The sequence below is a fragment of the Cavia porcellus genome, unplaced genomic scaffold (assembly GCF_034190915.1).
Source record: "Cavia porcellus strain 051 isolate PalLab524CR breed Dunkin Hartley unplaced genomic scaffold, mCavPor4.1 scaffold_5, whole genome shotgun sequence".
Classification (NCBI taxonomy): Eukaryota; Metazoa; Chordata; class Mammalia; order Rodentia; family Caviidae; genus Cavia; species Cavia porcellus.
The window spans coordinates 6,440,202-6,453,625 of record NW_026947488.1 but is presented as its reverse complement, the minus strand read 5'-3'; positions in this window follow the sequence as shown (position 1 = coordinate 6,453,625).

The window sequence follows — 13,424 nt, the reverse complement described above, 5'->3', positions numbered from 1 at the left end:
TCGATCTGATTTCTATTCCTGCCATTGTTTCCTTGAATTCCCACAGCAGTCCTGTGTGGCAGGTGATGAATACAAAACCTGCATTTGGCAGATGAACAAACAGACACAGAAAGGTTGTTGAGCGACCAACAGAAAGGTTGTTGGTCGGGCTCACGGGGCTGGCAAGTGACACGGGGGCTCGGACCCACCAGGCTTGGAAGCCAAGCACTCAGCAGTGGTCACGCAGCTGTGAACCAGCTGGTGTCACTGCAGCTCCTCACGGAGAAGCATCAGGGCTTCCTCCGCCAAAGGCCGCTGCCCCGTGGGGCTCAGGAGCCCTGGGGGAGCATTCCCTGAGGTCTCGCTGCTTCCTGAGGTTCCCGAGCAGCAAACGGGCTGAGTTCTCTGAGTTCTCCCACTGGTTAGAGGGAGAGAGGAGTTTGTTAGGCCTCTCCCTGTATTAAAGTGATACTGGGAACATCGTGGGTATCGTGGTTTAAATCTAAAATACTCCCTCTGAAGCGCATGTGTCCTGAGGATGGGCTGCAGAAGGTTTTATGGCTGTGTCTAGATGTTCCCCGAAGCCTCATGCAGTCATGGTGGCGCTTTTTGAGCAGTGGCTGGATCTGGGGTGTGTGCCTGATTCCTGGTGCAGGGTTGGGGCTAAGGGGGGTGATTCCTGAATCAGTTCCCAGACTGGTTTGGTGCCGCCCTAATCCCAGTGGCTTGGATACGGTACAGTGTGAGGGACGGAAAGGGGCTTGTCGTGTCCCTGGCTTCCTTCGCTGTCTTCTGCCTGTCGTGAACTGTTTCCCCTTTGCCACACCACCCTGCCTCGGAGCCAGCCAGCTGTGGGCTGACACCTCTCCAAACTGGCGCCAAATAGACCTTTCCCCTCCTTTAACTCTGGGTATCATTTTGTCTCAGTGGTTAGAAAAGTGGGTAAGACTGAGTTAACCCACTGATGAGGTCGTAGGTCGCTGGGAGGAGATGGAATCGGACATGGCAGTGGGCATTGGGGAAGGACTTTGCGGGCTGTGTCTGGTCTCCGGCCCGTCACTCCCGGGCTCGGTCCCTTTCTCTCTGCCTCCTGGTTGGCGTGTGACGAGTAGCTTTCCTATCACACCCCTCCGCTGTGACGCTGCTGCATCACCACAGGCTTACGGCCGTGGGTGTGCTGACCACGAACTGAAACCTCGGACACCATGGGCCAAAGGAAACTTGTCGGTGTCGCTCCCGGCCGGCAGGAAAGACACACGACAAAGTCTGGCGGTGTGCAACCTTGTCTTTATTTGTCTCCGAGTGGGCCCCGCGAGGCCTCCGCTCTGTCACCAGTCCTTTCTCGCAGGTGGACTTTCTCTATCTCTCTCTGTGCTTCTCTCTCGTGGCGGGAGAGGCACTCACTTTTATAGGGTAACAGTAGCCAATCAGTTCAAAGCGCGCGATGCGGGCTGACTGGCTAACATCAGCTGTTGCTAGGCAGACTATCTTACAGAGCGGGTTGTTTAAGTCGCCAGCGCAATCAGGGGGCAGGAAGCAGGCGCCAACTTGGCTCACTCGATGGGAGGGGTAATCTAGCTCGGGCTTTGCTCTTTTCTACAGGCCTCACGTCCGCCAAGTAAGGCGACCGGGCTCGGCCGCGGCTCCCAACAGAAACTGTCCTCTGTAAGTTGATTTTTTTTCAGGTACCTGGTCATAGTGACAAAAGTTACTAATGGGTTAAAATAGAAATAGAAATACCATTAAAGTTAAAAAAAATAAGAAGCAGTGACCATGTGAGCACTGATCCCTGCACGTGGCCTCAGCCTGGCTGGCTGGCCTCTGGTGGCTTTTGGTCTGTGAGCCCTCTCCTGCCTGGGATTGGTGACATCTCGTTCAGCTGACCACCACTTTCTAGCTGGTTGCCGGAGGCTAGAACTCCTAAGACACTCCAAGGCAAAGTTTTGAGGTCAAGGGGTTACTTGGGAAGTGGTCCCCTCCATGCAAGCTGAGCCCATCCATCGACCTGTGGGTCGACCCAGGAAGGGCAAGAGACCTGTGAGGTGTGTTCCCTGTGGTGACCTCTGTGGGCAGCAGGAGCTCTGTCTCCTGTAGATCCCCCTGGGGGTGAGGCAGCTGGGATACCTGTCCTCCCACTCCACCTGTCTCCCGGGGAGGCTGCTCCTGGAGGATTTCAGATCCCAGCACTGCTGGCCTGATACATGGCGGCAGAGAAGGTTCTGGAGGCCAGAGGAAGCCTCGCTTTTGCTGCAGGTTGGGTAGATGTGGACAGAAACAAAGGACCAAGGGTTCAGAGCGGGCACCAATGGCGTTTGTGATGGGGCTGCACACGAGCTGTCTCTCCCGGACCCGGGCAGAGGCCCTGGGGACTGATGGGAGCAGAAAGGGCAGTGGAAGGACGTGGACCTGCATGCTGACCACCAGCCCCTGGCCCCTGGCCTCATGCTAGGCTGAGTCCTCCATGATTAGAGGAGTCCCTGCACTTTAAAAACTTGTTCTAAAACTCAGGCAAGGAAAAAGCCTTTAAACACAAATTTAAGCATTTGGAGTTCAACATCATGATTTCAGATCTCTGCTCCTAGACCTGTGGGCCGCGGGGTACACGGGGGTGTCCAGCAGGGTGGGAAGGGCAGTGAAGGAAGAGGGAGCCAGAGGGGGAGTGCGGGCATGCGCGTGGACACACACACACACACACACACACACACACACGCAGGCACGGATGTCTGTTTATTTGTAAAATTTATTTGCACATTTAAACCCATCACTTGTTCCAAATTGTTTAATCTCGAGGCTTTTCTAACATTTTGTTTTATTTTTAGAAAAAGTTCTCTTACTTCAAGAACAACTGCACAAGTGTGAAAGGCAGCGTGCCTCGGCTCTGGCACGGGCCTCGTGTGTTCCGTCTCGCTGCTGGCTCACACGTCTCCCTCTCCCGGGACGCTCCGTCTAGGCCCGCGGCTGAGACAGGCAGCCAGCAGCGCACTCAAAGAATCTCAACAAATACCAGCTGAAAACCAACTCGGAGCAGTCGGAAGCAGAGGGACTGCCCGGCTGCCCACCAAAGGAGCGTGCAGGGGTGCATGGCTCTCTTCTTTTTCACGGCTAATCCACTTACCCATCCAGTGTGGACGCTGACTCTGGAGCCCACCCCCTTTCTCTGTCACTCTCGCCCTCCTCTGGGATCCTCCTGGCTCCTCAGCCCTCAGCACTGACTCCATCTCCAAGGTCAGGGCAGGATGCGTGACTCAAGCCTGGCCAATCAGAGCACGCGATCCACGTGGCTACAGTGACTGACTCAGGGAGGAGCATGTGACCTGAGCCAGGCGGATGAGATCGAATTCTGGGGCTTTTGCTTGGAAGGCTGATTACTTTCTTCTGCTTGATCTTAGAGGTCTAAGGAGACGACGCCGGGGGGGAGACGGCAGAGGAGGAAACCAATGGAGATTGAGCAGCACTTCGAGGGTAGAGAGAGGGTCTCTTCTGACATCCCTGTGTGTGCCTGGGCCTGGTGGCTCAAGATCTAGCTCAGCTCTCACCTGGGGACCCACAATTCCCTATTTTAACTCGAATTACTTGGAGCTGAGTTTGGATCACTGTTACAGAGTTAACTGTCAGACATCACAGTTCATTCATAACTGTACACAAACTTTTGTTTTATCAGAAAGAAAGCCAAAATGCTGGATCAGCTGTTTTAAGAACAGCAGGGAGCACCTTGGGGCAGAACACATTTCTGAGGGACTATCGTCCTTCCAGAGAGCCCTGCTGTCACATTCTAGGCACGCTCTGCGGGTCACCCTCCAGGACAGACCACTCACTCGGTATTACGTGGCAACATTAGTATTAGGAGGTCTTTTTGTCCCGAAGACATAACATTAGGTGCACTAAGATGTACCCACGAGCTGTTCCTCACAGGAGGGTTTGTGAGGCGAAGGCTGTACACACAGCCTAGAAGTCCCACCAAAGGGGAGTCAGGCAGAGGAACCGGGAGGTCTCTCCAGCGGCTGCTGTGAAGCCTGAAGCTCAGGCACACAGGGCTGTGGAAAGGTGCTCTGTGTTCAGGAAAGAGCTTTATGTGCTCTAAGATGGTTCCATCTGAAAATAGACGTGATCATATATAATACAGAAAAATGCCTGGACAGCACAGACTGTCGGGGACACACAAGCAATTTGCGTTTTATATTTTCTGATTTCTTCCTTTAATAAGCAGGGATTACTTGCGTGCCTTAGCTCAGGCAGCCATAACAAAATGGCAAAGGCTGGGCAGTTTATAGAACAGGAACTTCTTTTCTCAGACTTTTAGAGGCTGGAAGTCGGCAATCAGAGTGCCGGCACGGATGGGGCTGGGAGGGCTCTGCTTGGCTATCCGTGGGCATCTTCCGTCTGTGCGCTCGCACCATAGGGAGAGAGACAGAGAATGCCCAAGTTATCTGGCGTCTCTTATTAGGACACTGGCGCCATCACAAAGGCCTCAGCCCTGCGCTGTCGTCCAAATCTGACCGCCACCAGGAGCCTGGTCATCACCTTGGGGTTGGGACATCCACATAAGAATTTGCTGAGGGAGATGCCTTTCAGTCTGTAGTGCTGCATACTAAAAGTGATAGCACCCTAAAAATCAATGCGGGGAAGTATCTGCAGAGCTGCACCCACTGAATTTCAGTTTCAAAAGCAAATCACAGACAGAGCGCAGGTACTCGGATTATGCTACAGTGCGGAACGTGCACGCGGTTAGTCTTGATAATTCAGAGGGGAGATGGGAGGAAGTGTGGGGAGCAGAGGAGGAGGTGAGCCTGGGCAGGCTGGGGCACGGCCTCCTCCGCTGGCTGGGGGAGTCCAGACACGCTGTGGCCCAGAAGGGGACAAGAGGCAGGGGCCTAGACCCCACTAGTTTATGTCACAAAGAATTCTCAAAGCCTCCCTGAGTGGGGGACGCGCTGCTCGGTATTGCCACGCTGCTGGCTCCTTGTCTGCCCACACGGGCTCGTGGCTGCAGCCAAGGAACCGCAGAGCGGAGGGAAGTGGACAGCAGCTCAGCCGCCTGAGGTCAGGGAGGAGGGCAGGGGTGGGCCCTGCTCCGGCCCAGCTGCTTCTCGAGTGCAGAAGTGCGGCGCAGGCTGGACTGACCAGCGGTCCTCCGACACTGTCCCCACACAATGCAGCGACAAAAGGCTGTACCTAGGGGTCTCACCTGCCAGGCTTGTGTTACTTGGAGGAAGCTGGGGCTCAGACAGCCTGCAGAGAACCGGATGTGTGGCCTAGGGACTCCAGGAGGGCAGTGGAGATGTCAGGGTCGGGCAGCCCCAGCTTTTTACCCGGCCTCTGTGCCTCCCTTGCTCCCGAGCCTCAGTGTCCTCATCCGGATGATGGAGCGGTGGGCTCCTTGCTATTCTGTGTAATGTGCTCGGTGTGCAGTGCAGACCCCAGGATGTGACCGAGGAACGCGGCTGTGGGGTGGACAGGCGCATGGCCTTGGAAGTCCCCTATGTAGTCAGCGTCACATTGCTAACATGAAGTCCCAACACAAGGAACCTGCGAGGAGAAACGGCTCGCTGGGCTCACAGGTCCACGTTGCAGTCCCATTGCTGGCCAGACTGGGATCTTGGATGCAGGGACTGGATGGCAGCGGTGGGGACATCATGAGCCAGGAGGGAGCTGGAGCCCCCCACTCCCTGTCCCACAGCCTAAGAGTCTCCCACTGAGCCCCGCCTCCTAAATGTCCTCCAGGAGCACCCTCCTTGAGACCAGGCCTCAATCACCTGGCTGAGTGGGTGGTAAAGACCCTCACAGCTGCGCCTCTCATCCGGGTCTCAGACAGCAGCCGTGCAGCCGTGCGGTGCAGAGACTGAGTGGTGGTGCTGGAGACTCTTCACCTGTGAGGTGTGGGTGACTTCATGGGTCCTGGCGGGGCTCGACGTGTGTCTGAGGTGCAGGGCTGCCCCGGATTGGCAGAGAGCGCTGGTTCAGAGGGAGGAGGAAGCCAGTGCGGCCCCATGGAGCCCAACCTGTGCCCACTGCTGCAGGAGGACTTTGCGGTACCCCCCACTAACGTGTGGATCCCACCTCCCTTCCCTTGAGACTGAGCTTTCTGGCTAGAATCTGGCTGGACACCTGGACTTCAAGAGGACTTGACTGCTTCTGCCTGTCTTGGAGCCCTGCCTGGCTGTAAGGGAAGGGCTGTGCCAGCCACACCCAGCATCCTGAGCTGACCCACAGCCACGAGCAAGCCCAGCCAAGGTCCCGCAGACTTGGCCAGATCTGCAGGTCCGCCTGCTGGGTTTCGGTGTGTGAGGCGCAGTTGGTGTTTGTTCTTTGCCACCATCGAGGTTTTGTTACGCAGCTCTAGCTGACGCAGCCAGCGGTGTGACCCTGCTTTTTTTTGGCTGGTTGATGTTGCTGACCCCGTCTCCAGACCCAAGAGCCATCAAAGCCCCAACTGCAACGACTGTACCCTCTCTCCTCACCGCACTTTTGTGTTTATAGTCAGAATCTATCAGTGAGCTGTACAGCTCAATAAAAAGGCGAAGGATCCATGTAAAGGACAAGAAAAGCCTTGAATAGACATTTCTCCAAAGATGTAGAAAAGGCCAGTGAGCAAGGAGGAGACCCAGAGCTCACACACGAGGCGGATGCAAATCACAGCCTCAGAGAGAGTCCACTCCACCTCCTGGGATGGCCGTATAGAAAGGAAAAGGCAAGCGGTGAGGCTCAGGACGTGGAGAAACGGGACTCCTTCTGCAGAGGGAAAGCTTAGCTGTCCTCAGAGAGCCAAGTGTTAGGTTACTGTGGGATCCACTGATGCCTCCGAGAGAAGCGAAAGCCTCTGTTCACACTAAAACCGGTGTCTAAATGTTCACAGCAGCACTGTTCACAGTACTCGTGGTGGGCTGACCGATGGTCAGTTTGAACACCCGGCTGGACTGAGGCAGTGTGGGGCTGGTGTGGAAGGCCCCCTGAGGGTTGCTGTCAACAGCATAAAAGGGGAAATGGAGGGGAAGATGGTGCCTTGATTCTCCTGGAGAAGCTCGTCGTGCTGGTTTTCCTGATCTGAACCCATCTGTTCTCACTGCTGGAGGAACTCAGGTCTTCGCTGTCGCTGAGGACGGCTGCAGGTCTCTTTGCCGAAGCCCTGGTCCTTACCCTGAGCGTTACTTGCTGGCTCCAGTGCAGATCCCTCAGTCTGCCGCACAGATCCTTCATCCTACGGGAGCAGACTTTCTGGCTTCCACCGCTGACCTTTGGGCCATCCCAGCGCAGATCCTCGGTACAGACCTGCAAGAGACACTGTCATGGGCTCTCAGCCTCTAGCTAGATTCTGGGAGGACAACGCCATGGTCTCTAGGCATTCAGCTGGACTCGTGCAGGACATTGCCGTGGGATCCAGACCCTCGGCTGGGTTCTTTGGGATTCTTTGGGTGGGTGGACAGATTTCCTGCTCTTCTGCATTTGACGTTTTGAGTGAATATTCTAAAATAATCCTATAAAGAATGTGACCTGTATTAAATCTATTCCCTTGCAAACCCTGACTACAACAAGCTAAAAATAGAAACCATCCAAATGTTCATTAGCTGGTGAATGGATGGACAAACGACATGTAATCCGTTCACACTACAGATTATTATTCAACAGCAAAATGAAGAACTTTTTCATGCTGTGACATCGAGGAATCTTGGAAACATGCTAAGTGAAAGAAGCCAAATGCAAAAGACCACCTCTGGTTTGCCTCCACTTCTCTGAAATATCCAGAGCAGGCAAATAGGAAGCAGGTTAGCGCTGCTGGGAGCTGGGGAAAGTGCCCGGAGGAGCCGCCCACGGGCCAGCGGACACGCGATTTCAGGCTGCGGAGGTGAAAGTGTTTGGTGAAGACGGTGTGGCTTTGTGAAGGCACTACAAACCCACGACTGTAGAGTTTAAAAGGTGAATTTCATCTCACTCTGATTTAAAAGGGAAAGCACAGAGAAGCTCCTGCTTTCAGCTCGGACATATAACTTACAAGTTGTTGCTTGAGTCCTTAAAACAAGAAACAGCTGAACAAACCGAAAATCACGAACTTTTATCTGACCCATCGGAGAACTGAAACCCACGTCACGCAGGAAGAGTCGGCACCCGCGGCCCAGAGAGAGCTCGCTGGAACCCGGTCAGGGGCGCCTCGGTCTGGACTTCCTGGCTTTCAGAACCGTGAGAAGAGAAAGTTCTCTCGCTGGTGCTGCTCAGTCTATGGTGTTTGTTACGGCAGCAGAGCTGACTGTGACACTTGGCTGTAAGATACAGAAACTGGATTAAGAATAGCTGTGTATTGTGAACTCTCGGGCAATTGCTAGTGTTTCCCTGAAATAAATATTATCGATATGTCAAGGGAGAAGGGAAAATGCCATCACATGTAATTGTCCATTAAAATTATGCAGCTCAGAAAAGAACAGTTAAAAAGGAAACAAAGAATAACAAAGATTAACAGTTATAAATACGGTAGATACTAGTCCCACTATCTGAATAATTTACTTTAAATACAAATGATCTAATTACAACAATTAAAAGACAGAGGGTGACAAGATAATCTTTTAAACAATCCATTTTATTTTATATGTTCTATAGAGACTCTTTCTTAATATAACATAGAAACAGTGTAAGAGCAAATGAATGGACAGAGATCTAGCACATAAATCAATCAAAGCTGGGGTAAATATATTAATTTTGGGAAATTGCACTACAAAACCAGGAGAGTTATCAAGGGTGCAGATGGCCCTCCCATGATTAAAGGGGTGACTTCCTACAATATATGTACCCGACACAGGGCATTAAAATGCACATGCAAAACCAATGAAGGAGAAGAAGGCAGGAAAACCTGTTAGAGCTGGAGCTTTCAACAGCTCTCTTTAGTATTTGACAGATCAAGGAAGCAGCCATCCAGCGAGGACAGAGTCCAGGACTCTCGGTCGCTGATGTAATTGGCATTTGTGGACTACTCATCCAGCAGTGACGTACACATTCTTAGGGACATGCGGAACATTCACCAGGATGGACCACGTCCTGGGTAGTTCAGCACATCTTAACACGTCTACGATAACAGAAACCCAACAGTGTGTTCAGAGCACAGTGAAATCAAACGCAGTCAGTCAGAGAAGGATAGTCGGAAAGTGTCCAAATGTGGGTGTTAAACAGCCTCAAGTACCCCGTGCGTAAAGGAAGAGATGGTCAGCAAACAGAAAACACTTAGGGGTACATGAACAGAAAGGAACAGACAGAGACCTAACACACACGAAAATCCACGGACGCAGCTCTGATGGGCTGCACACAGCATTGAAATACACAGACTAGAAAGGAAGAACGATCCCAAATAAATTATCTAAGTTAACACCTTAGGGAGCTAGAGCAAATTAGACCTGAGGCAAACAGATAAAAAAATAGGAAAAATTAGAACAGAAACTAATGAAAAAATAAAAATGGTAAAACAAGAAAATCAATAAAACCAAGAGCCGATTCATTAAAAAACACCAATGTAATTAATAAGCCTGTAGCACAGCTAATGAAGAGGGAGAGAGGACATTTAAACTGCCAGTGTTGGAAACAGAGGACCTCTCATTACGGATCTTGTAGCTATTAAAAGGGTAACACAGGAATACTAAAAGCAATGCACGCGGGTGTGATGGATTCATTCCTAGAAAGCTACTAACTACAAAGACTCACTCCGCAACAGATCTTTGAACACCTATGCTAATAAATGCTTTACAATTAGTAACCTTCCAATAAAGTGAGCATCAGTAGCAAGCAGTTTTATTTGTCTGTACATGTTACAAAAAGTAAAGACCTCAAATCAACATTTTTCATGAACATAAATATGAGAAATCGTCATCAAAGCAATAAACACAACAGTGTATAAAATGTCCAACATCACCCACACCAGTACACTAAAGAAAAGCCACAGGATCATACAGTGACACCGAAAGAGCATTTGATGAAGCTCACTGCACCTGTGAGAGAAGATAGCAGGACGAATGTGTCCTGGGCTGGATGTTGGTGGCCCCTGAATTCCTGTGTTGAACCCTAATCTCCCGGGTGACGGCATCAGATCAGTCTCTGGGGAGTGGCTGGGGAGTGTCCTTCTGAAAGAGGCCCCAGAGTCACCTCTTGTCCCCTCTGAAAGGACACAGTAAGATTCCAGCTGTCGGTGAGCCAGGAGGCAGGTCTGAGCCAGACACCCAGCCTGAGACAACCTGAGCTTCACTCTCCGAGCTACGAAGGGAAATCTCTAGGTCTGTGGTGCAGCCCCGCAGCCCCGCAGCCCACCACGGAGGAGAAAGCCTCACTGTGAGGGAGAACATTTACCACACATTCACACTAAAGCCTTTTAGCTCACACCGTACTTAACGGCAAGAAACCAAATCGGGGGCAAGGCAAGGGCGTTCTCCTCCCAGCTCCTGTCAGCTGCTCCGGAAGTCTCAGGGGGTGCCATAAAGTGAGCAAAAGGGAGAAAGAAATGCATACAACTCTGAAAGAAGAAGTGAAACTATACCGCTTGTCAGTAACATGAAAATCCCAAAGAATCATCAACAACCACGACAGCAAAAGCTAACAGGTGATTGTAACAGTGTCTCAGGAGTCCAAGTTAATACACAAAAGCCAATGGCTCTCCTAGGTATCAATTATGGCCAAATAAAATTTGGAATTAAACAATATCACTTAAACTAAACACCACCACTCACAACTTACCACCCACACATGAAAAGGTTAAAAGTCCAGCAAAGTATGCTCATGCTAGGTGACATATGCTTAGGACTGTAAGACTCAGATAAAGGGAATAAAGTTCTAAATAAATGGAGTCTGTGCTCATGGCCTGGAGGATTGTATACAGAGCCCGCCAAACACTGTGTACCTATGTCAGCATTTTGCTGTACTGATAAATGTCTAGAAGCTGATGGTCACCACTCTGAGCACCTCTTGTCATGTAGGGTCCAAAGGTAACTTGTATTAACCTCGTGATGTCTCAATAGATTTAATATTAAAATAGTTGAACAAGTTTTTCTTTTCCTGAGGTATACATTTTTTTTTGCAAACTCTATATTATTAAAAAAGTCAGCTCTTCCCAACTAGATTCACAGCATCCCAGCGAACTATTTTACAGATGATACTCAATAACTGATTTTAAAGTTTATATGGAATGGTAATAGGAACGCCAGTGTAGTAGACAAGGAACAGAAAAACCTGGAGCCCTCGGGCTGATCCAGTTTATTATAAAACCGTCATAATCACGACAGTGTGGTATTGATGGGAGAATTGATAAACTGAACAGAATAAAGGCTCAGAAAAAAATCCACACAAATACAACGAACCAATCTTTGATAGAGGAACAAAGGCAATGCAATCCTGAAAAGCCAGTGATCAAAAAAACCAGCATTGGGAGGATCAGTCATTACGGCCTGGTGGTAAGTTACCGGACGCAATATCAAAAGCAGGAGCCACGAGAGGGAAAAAGCTAGACTTCATTAAAATTAGAGCTGTCTCTGCTTCACGCTGCTAAAAGAAAGGAAAACAAGCCAGAGAACAGGATAAGGCGTTTTCAAACAGATGCCAGCTAAAGTATTTGCATCCAAAATAAACAACTTATGAGACTCGACAAAAAGAAAACAAACCACCCAATTTTTAAAAAATGGACCAAAGATCAACACACACACCTCAGTGAAGAAGCCCTACAGATGGCCAAGATGCGTGTGAAAGATACCCCAAAGCATTTGCCATTTGGGGACTTTTAAAACAGAATGAGAGGCACCTCCACACCTCTCCAGATGACTACAATTAAAACACCTGATGTTAACCATTGCCTGCAAAAATGTGGAGTAGGAGACGCTCTTAGTTACTGGTGGAACAAACACAAAACAGTGTAGTTACTTTGGAAAACACCCGGGCAGCTCCTTACACGGCCAAACACACCCAACCCCCGGATCTGGCAGTGCTGCTGTTGGTTACCTACCCCGCTGACCTGAAACCCATGCCACAAAAACCTGCACAGGAATGTTGCAGCAGCTCGTTCCTGGTCCAAACTGATGATGATGAAATAATAGAAGTGTCCCTCACTGGGTGCGAGGTCAGGCCAAAGACGGTCCACTGGACAGAGGAACCTCCTTGGCACTGAGAGGAAATGAGCCATCTAAGCCGTAAGGTGGGTGAGCCTAAATGCCAGTGCTAAAGGAAAGAAGCCACCGGGAAAGGTTGTGTGCCATCTGATGCCAAGGACCTGACGTTCTGTAAAAGGCAGAACCGCAGTGCCAGTCAGATCAGCGGTTTTCAGGGCCCTGGGGGTAGAGGCAGAGGGCTCGCATCAGTGAGGCAGGAGGGATTTTTTGTCCGTAGCAGCGCTATTGTGGTAGATCATGGCATTGCGCATTGATTGAGACCTGTAGAACTTTATAACACAAAGATGAAAACTTAAAGTGCACACTTTTTAATTAGAAAGCTCGGGGATCCCAGAACGAAATGCAGAATTCGCCAAAGAAGCAACTCTGCCAAAAGAGGGGAGATCCCAACAGCCCAACAGAGGAGAGTCAGCAAGATGAAAGTGACGAGAGCTGCACACAGGCTCGGGCCTCTGCGGGACACAGCGGTCACCTAGAGGGGGACAGTAGCCTTTCTGATCCGGTAACCATGTGCGCTGGAACCGAGCAGGGAAAGAGACCAAAGACAGAAGGAAGGGGCTACAGACAGCGAGGGATGAGGCTGGAGCGGTGCTCGGGGGATGGCCCGGGTGGAATCATCATCGTGAACTCACGTTTAGTTTACTCCGAACCCGTGGGCACACGTACAGGCACACACTCGGCTTAGCGTGTGACCGTGCATCTCCTGGCTCGGGCAGCTGAGGGGCTGGAGAAGACAGCAGGCACTTCGGGAGCAGTAAGCGCCCTAGCACTCAAGCACCTCGTCCTCCAGGGAGAGGAGGCCAGCACCCTCGGAGAAGTGTTGATTCCAGGACTCGAGGAAGAACTATGCTCCCGGAGGCTGGGGCACGCGAGGCCACGCTCATCACAGCAGCGAGAGCCCAAGCCGCGGTGTGACAAAGGTTATGTCAAAGGGACAGTAGGAGCGGACCGGCCACAGCTGTAACAAAATAAATAACAAAATGTACAAGGTGATGTTGGACTGTAACCCACAATACAAGAGACATCCGTGAGTCCATCCAGTACGGTGACCGATGGATGACAGGGGATGCCTCCTATGCAGAAGATTTCCAGTTGTATGCAGATTTACGCAGATATCACACCCTGAAGGAGGTGCAGGCCGGCCCTCGGCTCCTGTGTGTGTTGCTCATGGTCACTTTGAGAGAGGGCAGCGCAGGAGGAGCAGAAAAGAGCGATTTCACGCTGGGGGAACTGGACAGACACAACCCCAGCCAGAAGATTAAGGCTGCGGTCCACGTTTGGGGTCAGCACAGGTTCCAGCCTCACCCTGCAGCCTCCCTCCCA